This window comes from Dermacentor andersoni, chromosome 1 (assembly GCF_023375885.2).
Source record: "Dermacentor andersoni chromosome 1, qqDerAnde1_hic_scaffold, whole genome shotgun sequence".
NCBI classification, from domain to species: Eukaryota; Metazoa; Arthropoda; class Arachnida; order Ixodida; family Ixodidae; genus Dermacentor; species Dermacentor andersoni.
The window spans coordinates 26,338,267-26,353,139 of NC_092814.1; the positions used below are offsets into that span (position 1 = coordinate 26,338,267).

The 14,873-nt window shown below is 48.2% G+C and overlaps 1 pseudogene; it reads right to left on the bottom strand.

The window, feature by feature from the left end:
• Positions 1-2,099: 2,099 nt before the first annotated feature.
• The window catches only part of LOC126545994 (uncharacterized), a 132,228-nt pseudogene continuing 119,454 nt past the window's right edge, over positions 2,100-14,873 (bottom strand).

Here is a 14,873-nt window from a genome sequence, read left to right on the forward strand (position 1 = left end):
CCCGACATATTCTCGTTACAAAAAGCGCCACTTGCCTGTCATCATCATCGGTTGACTGCGCGAGAAGTCGCAGTACCTGCGCGAGACCTTTCTTTTATTTACCCGATTGTGTGCGCATGTGTGAGTTGCGAGAGAGACATCTGGTTACTTTTGCTTCTCTAAAGTTGTCTTTCCCTAGGCATTAAAGTATCATTGAGGAGGACGGCGCTTTGCTCCGTTTGTCTCTAGCCGAGCTTCACTACGTGACAGTGGATGAATACAATGGAATACGCTTACTTTCCGGTTGTTTTTCGTGGCGTCAGGCAATAGGATTCCGCTAACAACTGCGAAGTCCTCGGTTTGATTCGCATGTCTGAGATTCCATTCTTGAAATATTGCATAATTCCCCCCCCCCCTTGATTTATGTAATACATGTTATTTTAGAACGAAGCCGTGTAGGGCTAGCCAATACGCCAAGAGCTCCTCCGGCGCAACCTCATGCGCATGCGCCAAAAAAGAAAGAAAGAGACGCGTGATTGGCTGCGCCAGTAGTGACGTCGTTGCTCTCCGTCGCAGCAGAGCACACGCGCAGCGGTTTCTCTCCGGCTCCAAAATAGGTAAACCACGCATCATACGTACTGCTGAGGAGCAGGCAGCTTTCGATCAGCAACGCCGCGAGCAGAACCGGGAACGAGCTCGTCTACGCCATGCCGGTGCTGTAGCCCGGGCACAAGAACAGGCTCGTGCAGCCAAGTGCATGCAGCATCTGCCTAAGGAAGATTCGGCAGCCTACCGAGCCGTCGTTTAATGAACCGTCGGGATTAGGTCAGTGATAAGCACCGGGGCCGCACGTTTTAGCTTCGCTGGTTAACCATATGTACGGAGTGCTTGGGCGGTGCTTTTCCCCCCCCTATGGTTTACCACAAGGCCTGACACGGAGGGTTCCTGCCAGAGGGAGCGGAGCAACCCGGTAAGCAGCAGATAGGGATAACGGAGGGAAGGGGGGCTTAGGTAGATGCCGCTTGGGCAGCCTTAGACCATGTTCGTGCCCATGTGGCACGTACGAAAAGATCGCCTCCGGTCACCGATGACCCAGGCGCTCGCAGAGCGCCGAAGACGCGTTGCGAAGCGGTAAATGTTATGTTACGCGCGCGCCACTGACATGGGCCAACCACTGACGACAAAAAACTGCCTCTTCGACATTAAGGACTATGAAACAGGCGCTAAGGTTCCCGTTTGGACGGAGGCGCGTCGTCCTCTGTAGCACCTAGACAAAGGCAAATTTTGAGAAACAGAAGCCTCCAGTAAAAACATCGAGGCTCGCGAAGCAATGGTTGCCAGGTCAGGGAGCATGCAAAAACCTCTTATTTGATTACTGCGTTTGATCATACCGCGGTGCGAAATCGCGACCTGCCGCAGGTTCTCGCAGGTGTCCATGCCTGTAGAAGTCGTAGCTTCAAAAGTAGACCGTCTGGCAGCTTGGAACTTGCGTGGAGATAGCGCAAATGTTGGTCACTCATGTTGTTGACGTAGGAGTGATTCTCGAGCCGAAGAAACCAGATGGCAGAGCTGGGGGGGGGGGGGGGGGGGCTGCTGCAATACTTCGGTAGGCCATGCATCCACGGAAGGTGTGAGCAAAGAATATCGAAAGGCTCGCGTGCTGCTGCTTGTGGTGAAGTCTCGAATGCTGATATCATCAGGGTTGCGGTGGTCGTTGAATGCATCGCGAAGGTTGTGGTCATGGCGTCACCGTACCTGCGAAAGTGAAATTTGCTCCTGGAGGAGCCGGTGGGAGAGCCCCTGTGTCGGTGACGAGTGAGGTGGCCCCGAACAGAAAGCGGGCAGCCTGCGGGAACGTCGAAGGAAGGAGAGCGGCGGGCCGTAGAATAGCCGAAAGCACTTGCGTTTGGCCCCGTGAATTCCTTAGAAAGAGTCGTTGGGTATCTGCTTTTAAGCTAGGGAGGTGGCTCACGAACCGAGTAAAAGTCTGATGCTGGGGCCGGCGCGCGCTGGTGATCGGTACGGGTGGATGCAGGCGATGTGGGACGACAAGACGTGGAATTACGCGAAGGTTCAAGTGGTTGAGCGTTCGAGTTCACATTAGGAGCTAGGACGGCGGGTCACAAGTCTTCGTAAGTCGGGTCCGGGGGGTGGCAACCGGAGCCTGGAACGTAGCCGAAGAGAGGAACCTTGTTGAGAAGGAAGTGGCTGTCGAGCTGGATGAACAAGATGTCCCGCATGTCGATGTAGAATTCCCATGCACCCCGCAAAAGCGGTACGTCTGCCGGACTGCGTGAGGCCACGTTACTCGCCTTGGTAGAGTCGGTGCGCTGATGCTGGCATTGCTGGGCTCGATCGTTTGGCTGACCAATTTGTGGGTTGACGCTGGCATGGCTGAGCTCAGTCGTCCGGGTCACCGATTTGTGGGAGGCGGTGCGAACAGGTAGGCACCGTAGCCACAGTTTATTTAGGCCGGCCAGCCATGGTGCAGCGGGATCTCGGGAGGGGCTGACACCGCGGATGCTCAGGCTGATAACGCTACAGCGTGATCTATTCTCGCGCTTCCTGCACGCGAGCTCTCTTCTCCGCCGGCTTTCTTCTTTCTTTCTTTCCAGCTGTCGGCATGCCGCATGCAACCTGTCCAGTTCTACACCGAAGTCTGTTCGCTCTGCTCACCTTGTAAGGCGAGCAGATGAATGCGTTCATTGCTTCCGCGATTGTATCTTCTACATTATGGCCAAGGCTTTCCCGACATGCGTCATCCATATCTTCTTTAAACCTTGACCAATCAACTGAACGCACGATAGCGGAGGAGGATTACTCAACTCCACTAACCTTTCTTCCTTTCTTTCTTTCTTTCTTTCTTTCTTTCTTTCTTTCTTTCTTTCTTTCTTTCTTTCTTTCATTCCTTAAAGACCCCATACCGGGGTGTTACATAAGGGGTGGAATTACAACAATAGTTAAAACAATATTAGTTAGGTAAGAGAATCGCTGACACTTCTTCCGTGAATTCAGATGAACTGGTGATTGCAGCGATGTCGTAACGAAGGCCGTTCTAGTCTATAACTACACGAGGGAAAAACGATGACGAAAATGTGCCAGTGCGCATTTTGGGGCGAGAGAAACTTAATGAATGACTAGTACGACGTGATGTTCGTGCCGGCGGTGAAATGTATGGTGCAATGGCGAGCGGACTGTAACAAAATTTGTGAAGTAATGATAAGCTGGCGATGCGATGGCGATACGAAAGAGTTGGTAAACTGGAGTCTGCTTTTAAGAGAAAGCTTTAGCTCGGGCCCAACTCCGACGCGGCCTATTCAAATACATGTAAAACGCAAAAACGTTTATCTGAGATAACCCCTGGACTGATTTTAATGAAATTTGTTGCATTTGAGAGAGAAAGTTAAATGCTAGTGACGGTTGGAAGCGGAATTTCGATTTAGGGCTTGCATGTTGTCAAAAAGATTTTCAAATATACGATAGTTTGAAAGAAATAGAAGCACCAAGTTTACAAATTCATAGCTCTGCATCAAGAACTGATATCGCGGTTCTGTAAAAGGCATCCATTAGATCATTCAAAGCGGACAAATTCAATGTCATTTTACATCTTACCTGAATTTGTTACGTTGTCTACAAGGGTTCTGCAAAAGCTATATTTCCATAATACTAAATTTTTGATAAACATGTGTAACATATCGATTTTGTCCGCTTTACATGTACTATTAGATGCAATTCACATAATTGTATTATCATTTTTCTTTGTTGAGTTACAGAGTTGTAAACTTGATAGTATCGTTTTCTGAAAATTTTCGATTTTCGCCAATTTTTAATAAAAAAATTGACGATCTACCTCGAAATTTACAACCCAACAGTCACTAGATTTTAAGTTTTTCTTTTAAATGCAAGAAACCTCGTCAAATTTGGCGCAGTGGTTGCCGAAAAAAACGAATTCTCCTTTGACATGTATTTAGATAGGAGCACCCGAGCTAAAGCTTCCTCTTAAGGATGATGCGCTGATGTCGTAAGAATATGCTGAGTGAATGAACCTAGCAGCTTGATTCTGTACGACTTCAAGGGTGTTAATCGAGAGTTTTAGTATGGGGGACGCAAGACGCTTGCGTCCTGTAAACTAAAACTCTCTAATAAAGTGAATTTCATGCGGGCACCAGATAGCAGAAGCGTATTCAAGTTTAGGTCTGTTGAACAATCTGTATGCTAGTAGTTTTACGTGGGGAGGAGCTTTTCGTAAATGGCGTTTAAAAAGGGGAGCTTTTTGTTAGCAGATGTTATAACGTTATTCACATGCGAACACGTCAAGGTAGTGAGAAATAGTGATGCCTAGGTAGTGGAAAGATTTAACTGGTTCAATAGGCTTGTTTTCTATTACATAAGAGAATACGAGAGGATTTCAATGGCGGGTTACTGACATTGCTTCGCATTTAGAAGGACTTAGTAGCATGAGCCAGTCATCACACCAATTTTGAATATTGTTTAAGTCGTTCTGAAGCAATACTTGGTCACTGATATTAGTTATGGTGTGGTAGACCACGCAATCGTCAGCAAACATGCAGATGTGACTACAGACATTAAGTGGTAGATCATTAGTATGTATGTTGGAATGTGGTCGCTTCCGTGTGTCCCTATTTCCGTAAACCATCGGACGCTCGAAGCGAAGCGCCATGACACCGAAGTCAATGAGAGTGGTGATGGGGGTTTGTTCGTTGTTCATCTTGAAACGAGCGAGATGTAGTGCAGACAGGGAACAGGGACACGACACAGTGCAAAAGAAAACACACACATAACACCAAAGTATAATCCAAGCAGCTACTATTGGTCGTGCCGCGCAGATATGTAGTGCTGCAATCATTCGATCACACAGCACATATCATCGTCGAAAGCAGAGGAGGCAAGACTGCCTCTGGAATTAATCTTGGTGCTTCCCCATAGCTTGTGATGCGAGTTGAAGTACTATAGTAACTCGGGGGCCATTGGTCATAAGCAGTATTTATTTGAGCCTTTTGCAGTCAAAGTGGCCCGGTGGGCATATGTAGACGCCCATAAGTGTAACATGCAATCAAACATATTGATTGCCGTCATGAGAATCTACCACGTGGGCTACATCGGTAAAATCCGCGCGAATGTAGATGACTATACTTTGCTGCGCGCACCGCATGTGGACGAGACGAAAGATTCCTATCCAGACATTCTGAGTGAAGTAGATGCATTTAGTTCGCAAATGACCAGTATTCGGAAATGATTTGTAAAAACGAATTGGCGGAAGTCTGAGATACGGGTCCTGAGACATCTGGCATTCAATTGAAAGATGGGCGCACTTTTAACTTCAATGCGAAATGAGGCTATTGGACAAGCTATGGTACTTACACGATGCAAGAAAGCACTGGATTTAGCGCATGCATTATTTGCAGGGCTCTTTGAGCTTCTGGTGTTTTTAGCTTGTTCAACATCATGTGGATCGTATTAATTAGCGATTGTAGCATTAGAGCCACTTGCCTGTACTGCTCGGACAAATCACCCACAGTGGACGCTGGGGGTTGTCTCTGAAACGTTTGCTGCGATTGTGTTGGCGATTATTGTAGTTCTCGTCGGGCTGGCCAAGCTTCGGCAGATGTAGTATTCTCAGTGACCATGTGCGTAGCAGTTCGTTCCACAGTGCATGGCCTAGACCGCAGAAAAAGAGGCGATGATGTAAAAAGTCGCAAACACGTCGCAGAGGAAACGGCCTTCCTTGAACACCGACGATGGGAACGTCGCTTCCTGACTTCCTGAGCGGCGGCTTCTGGATGAGATGAATGATCCCTAGTCATCTCTTTTAAAGGGCCCCTCACCAGGCCCCATAGGAAATTTCAGTTATACGCTGGAAGTTGTTACGTGCCGTCTAAGGAGCGTTCTGCCGCAATTTTTTTCAAATTTCCATTAATAGCTGAGATAGGAACATTTCAGTGCCGCGAACCCATGATTTCAGCAGGTGAGCTTCACCGCAAACATAGACGCTCTCTCCACTTAACCCGTCTAGCCTCCGCAAGCGAAATTCCTTCCTTGCGTTCTCCCATACTGGACCTCGAGGATCGCGTGACGCATAACGTGTCGGGCCCCGCCTTCATTTTCGTTTTCCTGCTCGCGTCCTTTTTTTTTTTTTCGGCGTGCGCACTTTTGCTGACATCGCAAGGTAAATATACCTCGTAGCGCAGCTTCTATAAAGCCCATACGTTCAAAACATGGCGGTCCATCGGCGGTTCATGGGGCTTAGCGCCATCTGTATGTGGTGGGAACACTTCTGTCGGAAGAAAAAATAATGTGACGCCATATCCGTTAAAAGCAGAAGTGCCGTCATGTTGTTTTCGAAGGCGCGAAATTTGTTTTGTTGTCCTGCCTTTGGAGCTATATATTCAAATGTCCCGCCATTCGACTTGATGGGCGTTTCGAGCTTTCAGCGTGGAAAGCGATGCAGGAAAAGGCCAGCCGTACGGTTGTCGAAATCGCATCCCTGCCCAGAACATACTTTCTTTGGAGGCCGACGAAAGCTTTAGGTGTAGAGTGCTGATCCTATTGTAGGATGCCAAGCCGTCGGCCAGCGCAGTCGCGCGAAAACAACTACACAATTATCTGGTGGTCGTAACTCACTACTTTTGGCTGAACAGATTAAGAAGCGATGAAGTTACCCGCGTCACCAAATTCAGACAAACTTCGACAAGCAAGAAAGCACAAACTGTGAGGGGGGCGTATTTCAACAGGTGAACTTTACGAGTGCGCCTTTCTGCCCATTTCAAGACGTGCATTGCATTGCGAGTGATAGTGGCGTCAACGCCCCCTGTAGCGAAGGGCGCTGAAAAGAAATGCATTTATTAATAGTAATAAAATTAAATAAACTTGTATTTTCTTAACTCTTCACGAATATATAATATTGAGTAGGAATTTTATTTTCGTTGAATGAATCTAACTGTGTCTCGCTTGAATTAAAAAACGCAGTTTTTCTTTCTCAATGTTTGTTCCCTCCAAATATAGTCGCGCTTCAATCGCTGCTCCCATAACCCCCCATGCTGATGTCGGCGACAATCTGTACTGAACCGCTTTTCGCCCGAAGCTTCGCGACCTATTTGAATCGACCTTGGACATCGTTGCGCGCGAGCTGTTGTGACTGTCTCGCTTCGCGCAGCACACGATTTTCCGCGCTGTGCACAAGGACACAGGACTAGTGGTATAATTCAGTGCTACACAAATACTGAGGCGGAACCAGCGGATCGCAGAGCATGGTCACGGCGCTGAAACACGGTAGAAAATGGCATATTTTCGGTAGTGCGCACGTGACTGCACGACCGTCGGAACAAGCAGACGAAGCGCACCGACGCTCTTGCTTCGGTGCGAAGTAAAACAAAAAACACGCAGACATTCCGTTTGTGTGTTTTATTATTTCTCTAAGGTTCAATTCGTCAATTCAAGCAACAGATCACACAAATAACAGATGGTGTCATGAAGAATTATAGAAGTCACGTGTCACCACGAGCGACGTCACACTGCGGGCACGAGTACGTAGGCGCAGCGACACGACTACGTCATCGTCCGGCTTGGAGCGCGGTGGCCGCGAGGGGAAGGGAAAACGGCGTTCTGACTGAAATTTCAGACCTTTCCGCGGTACGTAGCGATGCAATTCTTTGGAAACACGATCGTTAGCGCGCATTGTATGATTTGCGCTTGTGAGCTCAAAATGGCCAAACCTGGTGAGGGGCCCTTTAAGACCGGTCATTTCCTTCTTAACATGAGGGCAATTCTCCGATAATGCCTTATGCGACCCGCTGCAGTTCGAGCATTTCACGAACGTGGAGCCACATTGATTTTCAGCGTGGGGCTCGGCGAAGGTAGGGGCATGCTGCCTAGTCCTCACATACGCTGCTCACGTGTCCTAGTTTCATGCAGTTACGGCACTGAAAAGGCTTCGGGATGAAGGGACGCACATCATGTCGGAAATGTCCCACCTTAACATATGAGAGAAAATATTTAGCCTTGAATACAATCTCTACGCAGCGTGAACTACCAGAAGGAGTAACATCAACAATGACATCATCATTTGTTCGCTTGACAACATTAGTCAAGCCGTTATTAAGTAATGACAAAATTAACATAAATGTATGCAGCTTCTCTGTGCATACATTAGCAGCGCAAACGTTAAGCATGCTCCACAAGTGCCTGACCTTCTAGCATCAAATGAACTGTGTGTGTCTGTCTGTGCATGAATGTGGGTGTCATGTGCGCGTGGGTGTTTGCACGGCGCGCACACCATAGAAACAGAGAAACAGAAGGAATAGGATGAAACGCACTTCGGGCCCCTATGACCGCGACACCCGAGTGACGTCCGAAGCCTCATATTCTTAAAGGTGTTTGCCAAATGCATCTGGACGCCTTCTATGGAAGCTTTGACACCTGTCCGTTTATAACACATCCTGGCGCTGTTCAACTTACCCGACCAATGTTTTTTTTTTTTTTTTTGTTCAAGTACTCTACCTTTTTGGTAACCTGTACAACTGTCCTTCCGCCTTTTTTTTTCTTTTTAAATTCTTTTTAAAATCGAAGCTTTTAAGTCGAGCCTTTCTTTTCTTTTTCCTTCGAATTTTCCACTGCTGCTGCTGCTGCAGTCTGGCCCATCGCATCGGGGTGTGGTTGAGAGTCTGTATAGCATGTCAGGAGCGCGGCACAAGCGTAAAGGCGACATCAGAAACTCGTTTGGGGTCTACTAGACCGTTCTAGTATGTCGCCCCAATGTCCTCTGGAGCTCGCGGGGGTCCCCATAGTACCCTCCAGACTACTGTAATTATGCATAAAGCCCGAGACACATGGTGCCATTTTGGGTGCGATCCGTCGTACGACCATTCGCATCGGCAGCCGCACTCAACAGGTTCTCAACCGAATCCGCCGCATGCGGCGCCGAATCGTACGCCGCGCATTCGACCAACTTGCTGAATATTGTCGTGCGACTGCCGCACCGGTCGGACGACCGCAGCGAATGACAGCGCTGGTAGCGTAAACGTCATGGCCCCGTGGTAGACCCGGTGGGGCGGGGACGACGAGCGAGCGTTACGCCGCTCCGACTTGTCATTCTTCGCTCATAACAGCTCGCATACGTCGAGCGCGAAAGAGGGGAAAGGTGAAGCCAGAAGGCATGCCTCATTTGGGGTCTCTTCACTATAGAAAACGCTAACACTAGATATGGCAAAAATTGCGGACAAACTGGAGAAATATAAATTCGAGGTACGGTACGGTAAGGTGTTGTACGTTTGTGCTACCTCTCAAATGTAAACACCGTGCAAATTTGTTTAGAGGACAACTGACGTGGGGCGTACTGTTGCGAAGGCGCATTAAAGCACCGCCGCTTCACGACGACACTGCACGGGCAGCCGCCCGAAAAATTAACACTTCTATGCCGGTCAAGGTAGTTTAATGGCTATGGCGTTGTTTGAAGTCGTGGGCTCGATCCCAACAAGCGGCAGTCGCATTTTGACGGGGCAGAACGTAGAAATGCTCGTGAATTTAGATTTAGTTGCACTGAAAGAACCCCAGGTGGTAAAAATTGATCCGCACCCCCTCACTACGGCGTGCCTCATTATCGGATTGTAGTTTTGTAGATTGTAGATGGTAAGCCACATATTTCAAAGCTTACCACCTCGGCCGCAATGCGATATGCCGTGTGAGGCAATGCTAACCATATCAGAAGTTTTGAGCAATTGTGCACAACCACGTCACAAGGAAACAGGTCATGCTGTGCCTCCTGTGTACTACGCAGACAAACTGCAGTGGCGCACGCCAGCTAACGTTTAACATCAGCTGAAAAACATAAACATACGCCGTCAACGTCACCACTAATTATCTTCTATCAGCGTGAACAGGAAATAAAGCTTCGTTTACAACGATTCCCACAGTGCGCGGGATCCGTATTCTTTCTTGTCGCACGTAAACGCAAGCAGCACACCTCGGTAATAAAGATGTGCCTGCCACACAGCGGCCTTGATGACGTCACCTACAGCCATATACAGCCATACACTCTTTTCCCATCTTTTTTGTTGTCCTTGCAGTTTTGTGGAAAATCAAATCCGGCTAGCAAACTTTGGCAGTGTGCTCCCAGAGTTGCCTCCACCGTTTCTTCGATCAGAGTATTTTTCTTTGTTGTCCTTATCTCAGATCATTTTCCGCCCTTTCGTCTTTCCCGCGAGTTCCCTTCGATTTTCTCCGCAGATCACTTGGGGGCCACTCATCGTGACAAACAAAGTTCCCACTTTCTTTGGCGTACACAAAAGCTGTTCCAGCTTTTTTGCTCACCCACCGCTCTCCAACATCAATTTTCTCTTTCATTTCCCCAGGCCTTGGTTTCCATCAAGTAACTCCGCCGCATGGCCCTTAACTTCTGGCGGATGCCTGGGGCCTTTCGTGTTACAGAATTTCGGTTCGCAGTTCTCAGCGCTTGAGAGCAAAATAAAAAGGAAGGATATCGAGGTTCGAGATTGGAATTTGCAGTCCCAAAGCAAAGCAGTGTCTATGACTCAGAACACGGAAAGGAATATGCCCACTCTCAGCTGAATGCAGAGGAAGAGTTGAAATGGACTAGCTCGGCCACTCTGCGCCTTCAATGCACTACATACATGTGTGAAGAATATGCGTGACACAAAAAGAAAGCAGGTATGCAGAGTAAAACAGAGCGCAAGCTTACGATTAATTCTGTCTTAGCTTAGCACACGCACTAGGGCTCACTAGCGCACAGCGCACTAGCGCACACGCAGTAACGCTACGATCATCTGATTTCTAGATGTGTGTGAGCGCACCTTGCAATAATAACTTGTGCTTACAAGCTATTCGGTCTCTACGCGAATAAGGCATGCATCTTTTCGCAGAGCACTTTATACTTACAGCAGGCGTAAATGAAGTGCCTTCGTTGCCCGCGCCATCACAAATTCAACTGAGGACGTCGCCTTGATATTCCAGAGTCCAGGGCCTGACTGTTCAAACACTAGGATCCTGGCAAAAAGCCCCTTAAGAAAAACGAGTGATTACAAACGTGTTTCCACTACGTCTAAATGGGCGTGTAGCAACAACGATAACCACGCGACACCATGACTGCCGTGTGTACATCTGAAACCAATCATGATCGAGCACCAGTAATAAACGTCTTGCGGCAGTTTCACTACTGAATCAGAGTGATGTCGCCAATAATTCTCAGTCACCGCAGCCGTCGCATTTCACCGTGGACCAGCCGTATATGACGACGCCTGCGCGCTGATAACGTCGCCGCGTGCATTGCAGACAGAAACCGCATTTTCGGATACATCTGCCCTTTATTAACGATTCTTTTCCTTTAGACGCTGCACGCAAGCACCAGCAAAGCTGGAACAGCAGAGACTGAAAGCGTTGTGTTTAAGTCAGTGAGGGTTTTTCAGCCTTTTCTGCCGATTTTGCCTGCTTTAGGAACATATCTGAATCAATTTGCTGGAACCAAGTACCCTGCTGGTGTGTTTAGTTATTTATTCAGAAATACTGCAGGCCAACTTGGCCCAAGCAGGAGGGGCCGTAAATGGTGTACAAAGCGATGGTAAACAATGACGGATTTTAGCAAAACAACAAAAATATGCATGACTTTTAGACAAAAAACTATATCGTATAGATACGACGTACCGTTAATGAAAACCAACATCAGCAAGAACAAGAGAACCCTTCTGGAGTTATAAAAAAAATATGCCCTTCGAGAGACTGAACGAAATTTTGTGACGTTACGATTTATTCTGGAATGCTATTCCAGTCCGCTATTGGGCGTGGGAAAAATGCTGTTTTTAAATGCGTTAGAACTCGCAAAAATTGTTTACAAAAATTGAATTTCACTGTCTCTTGTGCGTCTTTAAGTGAAGTTACGAAGGTAAGGGAGTTGAAATAATTTGGCATTACCAGCCGGTATATTATGAAGAAATTTTAGGCGACTGAGTTTTTATAGGGTATGAAGCACACGCATTGGGGGGGGGGGGGGGGGGACATGTGCTGACATTGCAGGATACTGGTATTTCAAACATCCGGCTATGTGTTACTAGGACACGCTATTTCTTCTTCGCATGCACTTTTGCAGTCTTGCGTCGCCCAATCCTACAATAGCTCTAAAACGTATTCGCAAACAGAAATTATTTTTCGTAAGTTTCGATGCAACGTTTCTCGAATCGTGAAATCAGCACGAAGTTTGTCAACTTTATAAAAAATACGCAATAGTTTGTGAGGATGCGCGACTCTCACGCGTCCCCTGACATGTTGTTTTCTCGCATAGGTCCCGTCTCCTGTAATCCGGCTTCACCGTGGGCGGAAGGCATGCTTGCAGGCTAGTACGAGAGATGGCGCGAGTGTTGTTCTGCTAAGGCCATCTAACGGCGGGGTTACTTGGGCGCAAAAAGGAGAAGGCTCTTCCTCTTTGGCTCTAGATCGGCAAGTGGCGCCGACGTTCTGCGCGTGCGCCGATCCATGCTTCTGCGAGAGCGTCTCGCGAAGCCTATCCCGGAATGGACGAATGCGCCACCGTTCGCGTGGCCGTACGCGCGAACGACCAGGCGTTGGCTTCCAGCATGGGGCAAACATATTCGCTCGTTATCCGGTCGCGGTGAGTCGGACTTCCGCGATTTGTCGCGCGCCCATCGGCATGTTTTGTGGATAGCAACTTGGCTAGCAGGCATTGATCTATGAAATGTGCAATAAATGCCCTTGTGATTGTTTGCACTACTGTGTTGTCGTTCCTTTGTCAAAAGGGCACGGGTGAGAATCCCACACGTTAGTAGGTATACGTCTTAGAAAACAAACTAATGCTTCTGCTACTCTAAGCTAGTTCAAATGATCGTTCCTTCATTTATGGCTAATGTCGACTAAAACGATAGATAACTTTTCCATGTGTTTTGACGTTTTGGCGAGGGGCACGCCGTTAACATGAATTCTTTTAGAGCGTTCACGCAGTTTGGAGGGGGGGGGGGGGCTTTTGGTATTAGAGCGTTGCTGCGCCTCAGGCTTATCGCAGCTTCGATCACTGCAGTGTGACCATTTTCTTGAGGTTCTTTAGTTCGCATGAAAACGAGGCTTAAGTGCATACGCACTTAATTCTTGCATATTTGTCATAGCTGCCAAATAAAGCTCGCCTTTGCTAGCATGCAGACCACGGCAACTTTGCCCACAGCCCATTAAGACTTCGTCGTGCAACCGCCGCCTTAAAGCAGGAAAATGTGTATCTTTCTTGAGTGGATGTTTTGAAACGGCTTTCGCCCACTTCTATGGAGATACCAGGAATGCCGTGTCCGATCACCTTTCCCTCTCGCGATGAGAAACAAAATGAAAATAAAAAGATTTTCCGGCCTCCACATGCTTACTGTAGCCGCACGCACAGCAACCGGACATGAAGGTCTAAACACTGGAGGTTGCAGTGAGTGGTAGAATAAGCTCTACAACGAACGCGGCATTGGTGTCCATGCAGCATGTCTGCACCGTCTGCCGGCCGGCCTTTGGTAGCCCTATGTCGTTGATAAACCATGTGATTGGCGGGAAGCAATGGGAGAGCATGCGGAGTGGGGGAAACGAACTCGCTACTCTGAAGCTTGTTCTATTTGCTAACGCCTCCCACGCGCGCCCGATGCCATGCCAGCCTGACTCCTGATGAGGCAACATATCGGACCCGCCCGGCGCACAATGAATGCTTGCGTGATCGCTTTCTTCAACTGGGAACATGTATTGCTCAATGTTGAGCTACCCGCACTACAGCCCTCCTCTCCACTTTGCAGTTCAGGTGTTCCACCGCAAAACGTGGCGCTCCTTATGCGCGCAATTCATGCAGCACTCCTCCTCCGCTGTTGGCGCCGCCTACCTCCCTTTGCGTCGATACCAACCGCGAAGACCGTCGAGTGTTCCATAAATGCTATCGCATTAAAGGGAAAGTGCATAATTTTTCTCGCAGAGGAGGCACCTTTTCACTCATGTGCTGAAGTTCCCATTGTAGGCGAGTGTTAGCGTGAATTTTAAAGCATGCAATGGCACTTTGAACTGCCATGTACAGCTGGCACTAAGTGAAAAGATGTGTCTATCAGTAGGAACCAATAAAGTTATCAACGATTCAGAGTAGTCAACCCCTTACAATTATGTTTTTCTCAATACCTGATTCAACGAATCTAGTTGAGGTGAAGTTCCTCCAAGCGTAAGAAAATAAAGGTAGGCGATCCTAATCTGACTTAGGTCTCTCTTAGTGGCACTCGCACCTAGACATTGGTTTTCTTTAGGTTAAGCGAGCGAACGTCTTTCCCCTCGCTCGATATGCGGGCGAGGAGCGAGGGAGCGCGAGAAGGAAGCGCAGCGCGCGCCACCTGGCGGGGCGTAGCCTCCTAGCGAGCGGCCCACGAAGCGCACCTTACGCGCCCTCTCCAGTGCTGACGTCAGAGCAGGTAACGAGCACGCGCACGCAGCTGTTCGCGAGCAAGCGGTTGAGCGAGCGAGCACGTGAGCGCCGGAAGAGGAGAAGCGAGAATTGAGCGAGTGACGTCACAACCGCTCTGCTAGGCAGATGTTCAGTCTATGCCAGGCAACTGTTTTTCATTAATTAAGCGGTTAAATATCATGCCACCATCTTGTGTTTGACGTCACTGGCGACGTCATTACTGTCGCTTTTTACTTCCGGGTTTCTACGAATTTCGCCAAGGTCGTGCACACGTGGCGAGTCTCTACAGTCTATTATTCTGTGCTTTGGTGTTCGGTAATCAGTGGTTTCTAATTAATTCTAATTATTCCAGACACTTCAGTAACTCAACTTCTAGCTAAACTTACGCTCTGAAATATGTGTAATGAAACCTATGAATGTTTTACTGTGTAATTTTTTTTTTCGGGTTTAT